The sequence below is a fragment of the Wolffia australiana genome, chromosome 12, assembly GCF_029677425.1.
Source record: "Wolffia australiana isolate 7733 chromosome 12, ASM2967742v1".
In the NCBI taxonomy this organism is placed as follows: domain Eukaryota; kingdom Viridiplantae; phylum Streptophyta; class Magnoliopsida; order Alismatales; family Araceae; genus Wolffia; species Wolffia australiana.
Window position 1 is genome coordinate 2,564,680 of NC_135846.1, and position 7,526 is coordinate 2,572,205.

Sequence of the window (7,526 nt, forward strand, 5' to 3'; positions counted from 1 at the left end):
AGTGGGCGAAAGGTATGCCGATAAAGAGATGAGGTTATTGAGACGCAAGGAAGTAGTGTGATAGTGAATGATAGTAAAAACTAATTAGGTTATTATTGATGTCGGGAACGAGCAACGAAAAGCAAAGACGCCTACCTAAGATCCTTACATTCTGCCAGGATCACGTCCCTTTTTTTTCTCTCCTCGTCATCAGCATTGACGCTCCCTCTTTTTTGTTTCGGTTGAACTGTAAAATTGTTGAGATTTCTCGTCCTCTCATCTTTTGCGCTTGCACTTTTTGGAGTCCCCACATGTACCTGTATGGAAAAAGACAAAATAGGTTATAGTTTATTTTATTATTTAAATGTTTTATACTTTAACTTCCTCGCAGATAACATGGCGACGCAGTAGCGTGTGCCACATCAGCAAGCTTCCTTTTTCATCTAATAAGATTTTCACATGTTCGCACCGTGTACATGCGCGTGCCACGTGTACACGTCGCGCCATGTCATGCTGCCACGTGGCTCAGCCTTCATTATTGACCATTTCAAAGAGAGAGAAGGAAAAGTCTTTATTCTTTTTTGTCTTTTTCTCTCTCTGTACACGCAGGCATTAATTGAAAAAAGAGCTTTTTATTTTTTAACATTACCCTGCGCCTGAAAAAGTAAAAAGTGATTTTGGTATTCATTCAATGCAATTATGGTATTGCTAATCACGATGCTGTAACTACTTAGCTAAACGATAAGCTCACGCCAACATTAACTGAGTTACTGATTGGATGTTGTTGATCATTATCGCTAGCTATGATTCGCCGTTATTCAAAGAATCTAACGGCAACATGTGGCGACTCAAAATAAGATATTCAGAATAAGTTCTAAAATCCATATTTCATAGACTAAAGGTCCAAAAAAATAATATAAATATATAATTTGACTAAGAAAAATCATATTTTTTTGAATTCAATATCGAACAATTCCAGAAAAATCATATTCTGACTTAAAATTTTTCATCCTCAGAGAATCTATTGTCAGAAAAATCCTCAAAAATACATAAAAAATGCTGAAAATTTAAAATATCATTCTAAAAATAAAATTAATCAGTAAAAGCTTGATAACATGTGTATATAGTTAAACTAATGCAATAAACATGTCAATATGGTCAGTTTAAGGTACTAAAAATGCATGTTATCAGCTAATCATTAGGTGTACTTCCAAAAAATAATATTGATTCATCATGTGTTTCGACTACAAGATATCATCAATAGTTCTGTTTTCAGTTTTAGATGTTGAAGATACAGCAATTGGAGTAGGTAATGGTTTTGAATTTTCAATTTGTGCTCGTTGTAAAATGGTTGACGAATACCGTGATTGTATTAGAATAAATCCTTTTGGATGAGGTAATAATTCAATACCCAAAAAGTATTTTGTAGGTCCAAGATCTCGAATGGCAAATTGTTGATGTAACTGATGGACAACATTTTGAATTTGTTCAGAATTTGGGGACATGATGAGAATATCATCAACGTAGATCAAAATAAAAATAGGATTTTTATCATCTACTTTAAAAAATAAAGACATATCAGTTTTTGATCCAGAGAACCCCAGATTTCATAGTGAAGAAGTCAATTTGAAAAACCATAAATCGATTTTTTATGTAGGCATACGAAACCAGGGTGAAGAGGAAGGGTGGACCTATAGCAACGGTGTAGCGTGAGAGGGCGATGCAAAAGATGTTGACACGTTGTTGGAGGGGGCGAATGTTGTGCAATTCAACTGGGTGACGCAGATCCAACTAGGGCTGTGACGGCCCCCGGTAGGCATGCGGGTTGCGGTGCGCAATGGCTGCAGGGGCAAGCATCGCGCGCAATGGCTGCACGGGCGGGCGCAGTGTGCAAGCAGGTGCGGCGCACGGTGCTGGTGTGGACGGATGCGACATGCGGTGTTCGTGGGGTGGGCGTCGCGCATAGTGTCCAAGCAGAAAAGCACGACACGCGATGGCCGCAAGGGCGAGCGTGATGTGCGGGCGTGCGCGGCGCAGAAGTGGGCGCGGGCCGTAGGCGGGCATGGCGCAGTGGTCTCACGGGCAGATGCAGCGCGCGGTGACCGCTGGGCAGGCGTGGCGCGCAATGGCCGTGCGAGCGAGCGCTGCACGTGGTGAGTGCGCGGGCTGGGGCGGCGGCTATGGGCAGGAAGTTCTCCTCTCAAGGGCGGCAGCAGCGGCAAAGGCGGCAACGGCGACGGCAGAGAAGAGATTAGGGCAACTTTCTTTAGAAGAAAATTTTAATTCCAAAGAAAAAATCACCCAGTAGTCCAATACAGCATTGGCCTATATATAGGCCTTGGAGGAAAGAGAAAACTTTAAATTACTGTAAAATTCAAATCAAATTTTAAATTACCTTCGGATCTTGGGTCTGAAGTTGACGTTGGCGACGTATCATGATACGAGACATCTCCTGCAATGTCACGTCTGGTGATGGTGCATGGTTGTGTGCGCCATCAGCATCCCCACATACTATAAGCATCACAACTAGCAGATAGGATTACATCTTGAATAGGAACATATCACGCTATTTGCATTAAAATTAAACTTGGAACATGAATCTGGTGGTAAGGATTAAATGCAGAAGTTAAGTTTCATATAGATAGTGACTAGGAACAATTGTGAGCCACACAGAAATATTTTTTGTTGCACTCAGTCTATCAGACTTTATCATCATAGATCATACCTTTTGGGTGCAAGTAGTAATCTAGGTAGCCAAGAGGACGACAACACTATAAATTATCAAAAAAACTATGTTTAAATCATCATGAAGGCATGATAATTCATCTTCGACACTCTTCCATAACATTCATTATGTTGTGGGTTGCACCCTTGATTTTTAGCACATATGACTCAATCCTAAAATATGTTTCATATCATCATGTACATTAGGACCTTAAAATCCAACTCTTAATATCCACAATAAATTCATTTTAATTAGCATTTTATATGTTTTACTTGTCTGAAGAGATTTGTGATATTTCGTACTGATAATGGATAAAGATCCTCTGTCACAGGCTATGGTAAAGAATTGTATTAGATAGTTCGTAAAGAATCGTCTTAGATAGTTCACAGGCTATGGTAGCTTTCATATATTTAAAAATTATATACATATTTTAATTCATTGCAGACCATACATATCCATGTTATGTCCATTGTGCAATGAATCAAGAATCACAAAAATCAAATAAATAAGGTAATCCCTCAACCAGATAATGATTTTAATAAAACCATCTCATTTTTGTTTTTACTTAAAAATACCAACAAACTATACTATGGATACTTAAATATAATAATAATAAAATATAGAAAGGAGACATCACAAAATACTAATAACAAACTTACAAAATTCAGTTTTGAAGATTTTTTAACAAGAAAACATTGTGCCCTATAATTTAAACTGTCAAGAACCTTTGTCAAGATATCATCCATTGGAGATTTTTGCTAATTTGTTTCATTTTTTTTATTAAACACAAAATTTATCTCTGACATTCATAAAAATATATGTATCTAAAATTATATCATTCCATACAGGTTTGAATAAGTTAAAAGGAGAAAATGATTGCACCCTAGAATTCGCATTGTTAGCAACCTTGGCCTGAAACTCATCATTTAGAGATTTTGTAAACTTTTTTTAATTTTTATTGCACATAAATTTGAATGATCCAGAGCCGTGCTGTTTCATCCAGAATTGAAGACTTTATGAGGGAGAAAAGTATAGCATTACAAAATTGTGGGGAAAAGGAAATAGTCAAAGAAACATCACAAAATAAACTCCTCGTTATTTTTCAGGTTATCCTGACCCTGCGGTTATTTTATTCAATATTTTGTGCCAAATTTTAAAAATGATAGGCAAGAGGAGGAAACATTTTAAGCACTCTTGATTACCACCATCTTCGAACAAGACTTTAAAAACAGGGATATTGATTTCCACCATCTGCAAATGGTGATCAATTCCATTCTGAGACATATCATCGCTATTCATGCCCCCATTCTTTTACCTATTCATATATTGGGGGTGTTATGCTCGCACTGGAGCACCATACTATTTTCATTAGAACATCGTACTGATTTTAACAAGTTTTTTCCTGAATACCCATCAGATACGACTTTAATTAACACTAAGCTTCATCATCATCTAAACTGGATCATAATGCAAGAGGGGGGGTGCATCTTTTTCATCTAGCTAATAGGATGTCTATATGTGCCAATTTTTTCAAACTTTTCAACTTAACTTTTCTTCCTCACCGCCAGTTTTTCTATCTTTTCCCTGCTCATGTGAAAACACGCATTTTTAGTAGCTTAATCTGACCATATTTACATGTTTATGTCCGTTAAATTGATTATATGTGTCTTATCAAGCTTAAAATGATTAATTTTATTTTTTGAATGACATTCTAAATTTTAAGCATTTTTACATATTTTTAAGGATTTTTTCACATCAAATTCAGAAAGAATATAATTTTTATTAGTCAGAACATATTTTCTATGGAATTTTTTGACATTAAATTCATAAAGATATGATTTTTCTAAGTCTACATACATAATTTAACATGATTTTTTAACCCTTTTTTCTGCAATGCCATGTATCACCATTTGATTCATCGAACAGTGACGAACCATGGTTAGGGATAATGATTGCCAACAGCCAATCATTAAACCCGATTAATGATTAGCATAAGCCAATCATTTAACTCGGTCCATTATAGCATCACGATTAGCAATGCCATAATGGCATTTAAAGTTAATGGTTTTAATTTTACTTTTTCTAATGCACGGTGACGTAGCCTAATCAAAAAAGACACACTTTTGGTAATAAATGTTGCACAGGGACCGAGGAGAGACAAATTAAAAAATTACTTTTATTTTTCTCTAACTTGTCAACAGTTGTGGCTGCGCCAACATGTTACGTTACACATGGCGCCACGTGTACACATGCCGTGCACGTGTACATGTGGCACGCATGTGTTATCCCCATATTTTATTTAAAGGGGAATGTGCTGATGTGTCACGCGCTGACGATGCCACCACGTCAGCTGCAACGTAGTTATTTAAATACTATATTTAAAAATATGTGTCTTTTCCCTCTATTAAATAATATACCGCATCTGTGTTGACACTCTCTGTGCCAATGCCTTAGTCTCCTAAGAATGTCTCCCGCCTCGTGCCTCATGTGTGCAACACCCACAACCAGCGCGCGCACCCCGTGAAGCCCATGCACGCAGCGCTTAGCGCTCGTGCCTGTGCACCCCGCCAATCTGCGCTCAGCACGTGCGGCCCTACCACGCAGCGTGTGACGCTCGTGCATGCATGTGGCATGTAGTGCCCATGCCCGTGCTTCCTCGGTGGACTGCACACGTAGTGACAATGGCCTGCGCGTGCGGCCTGTCCTAATCCACCATGCTTGCACGCCAACATGAGCAGCGAGTGGGCATTGGGTTTAAATATCAAGGTCGGCTGTCACCACCCGTGATGCGTGCGGTGTCCATGCTTCTGAGTCCAAGTAAATGGACATGTTCTCAACAGTTAGCACACTGGACTTTGTGCAAGAATATCACCTACTTTGGGGCCTTAATACTACCTACTATAATAATATTAATTAAAGTACTAAGTATCACTGTCTCAACTCGCATTTTCTCATCACTTGACTCTGTATTTTTACGTATCTCATATCATCACAGTAATCAATATTTGATGAACATTAAAACCCTAATCACCATTCCTTATGGAGACAATACATACTCATCAGTAGCAAAACTTACTTAAGTGAGTAAATGGTTATATTTTTATTGATTAAACTCAAAAGTACCAACGATGGATTAAAACAGATTATCAATGATGTTCTACCCTATTTCAGTTAATGTTGCATGATGAACTGTACTTTCACCCTTTAACTCTATGAATTGAAAAGTGACATTATTATATTTTCTCATGAATCCTCCACCCCTACTTGCATCCAGCATCAGTCCATCTGAACGGTTTATACCTTCGTAAAAAATATGTAAGATCTCATGATTAGGGATACCATGATGAGGACATGATTGAGTGTACCCTCTCCATCTTTCCCATGCATCGTTGAAGGATTCTCCAAAATCTGGCTGAAAATCCAAAATTAATTTCCACATAGCATTGGTGGTGCCAATAAGGTAAAATTTCCTTAGGATTCCTCGCTCAGTCTTATCCCATGAGTCTAATGACTTTTGGAACCATTCATTAACATGATCTCTTGATGTGAATGGACAGAGTTGCATATTTATGATGTCAAGAGGAATACTCTAGTAATTGTTCATCTCGTAGAATAATGAGAGATCTTCTAGTGATCCATACTGATCCTTAGAAGGTTTTCCAAGAAACATGGGTAACAGTCATGATGTATGAACATCGATCATGAAGTTCACTCTTGCATGGATAGGATCATTGAGCGTGGTGACAGGTCCATGTTGCATCGGTGCTGAATAACCACATAGTTACATCTACTCAGTATTTCTTCACTCTCCGTCATAGACAACTATGGTGTAGAGTTTGAAACAACATAAAAAGGAAACTTTTGTCTCTAGACAGCAGTGATACAAAAATAGACAAAAACAATATCTACTCTTTAGAATTAATTTTTCACTGAAAGAGATTATTCCTTATGCCACCTAGATTCTCCACCTAATGAGCAATGTGGATATATTTTTCTCTTTTGTTTCTCAAAACAAAATTAGAGCAATTAATATCCAGAAAAATAAATTAATAAAATGGCATCTGAATGATTAGTGATAATATGAAATAAACAATATAATAAACCTTCTCTAGGAGATGCCAGTCCCTGGCAATAGTGCCAATTTGATGAGGAAAGATTAGGGATGCATTAACTCATCGTCGTTATTCATTTTTCCTTGATCCAATAATATTTTTATGATTATAATCTCACTTAGGCCTTTATACCAGATATTAGTGTCATCTCCTCAGTACTAGCATTTAGAAACAGCATAAAGTAAACAGTTAGAAGAGGAAAAGAACAGATGTTATAAGTACTAGCATTAGTAAGGGATAGTATTATTAACAAAGGGATTATAGTCAGTAATACAGACAAATATGAGAATAATTAAGAGTATACAGATAGGTACAAGAAATTTAAATTGTTGGAGATAGGAAGGGTTATTATGATAGAGAAAATAAAGTCAAGAATGCAGAAACTCAAGCACGCACATCAGATGTTTCTAATAATGAATAAATCAGACAAAGTGTGTGTTTATCTATATTTTATAATGCAATCCTATTATTTTTATTGAATCATTATATCTGAAATTTTAGGTAATTGTTCATATTTTTAGTGAATTTAATAAATGTGAAAAAACAACAAAAAATAATTGGAAAATGACGTAGTAGCAAACTGTTCTACAAAAAGCCTATAGAGAACTTGTGTTTTTTATGAAAATTTTGGTTTTAACTCACTCTGTATATTTTTTGCATTTAAACTCATAAAATTTGAAATATATGAGTTATTTAGATGCTGACTTACC

At 36.7% G+C, this 7,526-nt stretch overlaps 1 non-coding gene across 1 annotated transcript; it reads left to right on the forward strand.

Moving 5' to 3' along the window:
- Positions 1-6,039: 6,039 nt before the first annotated feature.
- Positions 6,040-6,148, forward strand: LOC144710782 (small nucleolar RNA R71). Its single transcript, XR_013583419.1, has one exon. It is a non-coding gene; the product is annotated as a small nucleolar RNA R71 (small nucleolar RNA).
- The last annotated feature ends 1,378 nt before the right edge of the window (positions 6,149-7,526 follow it).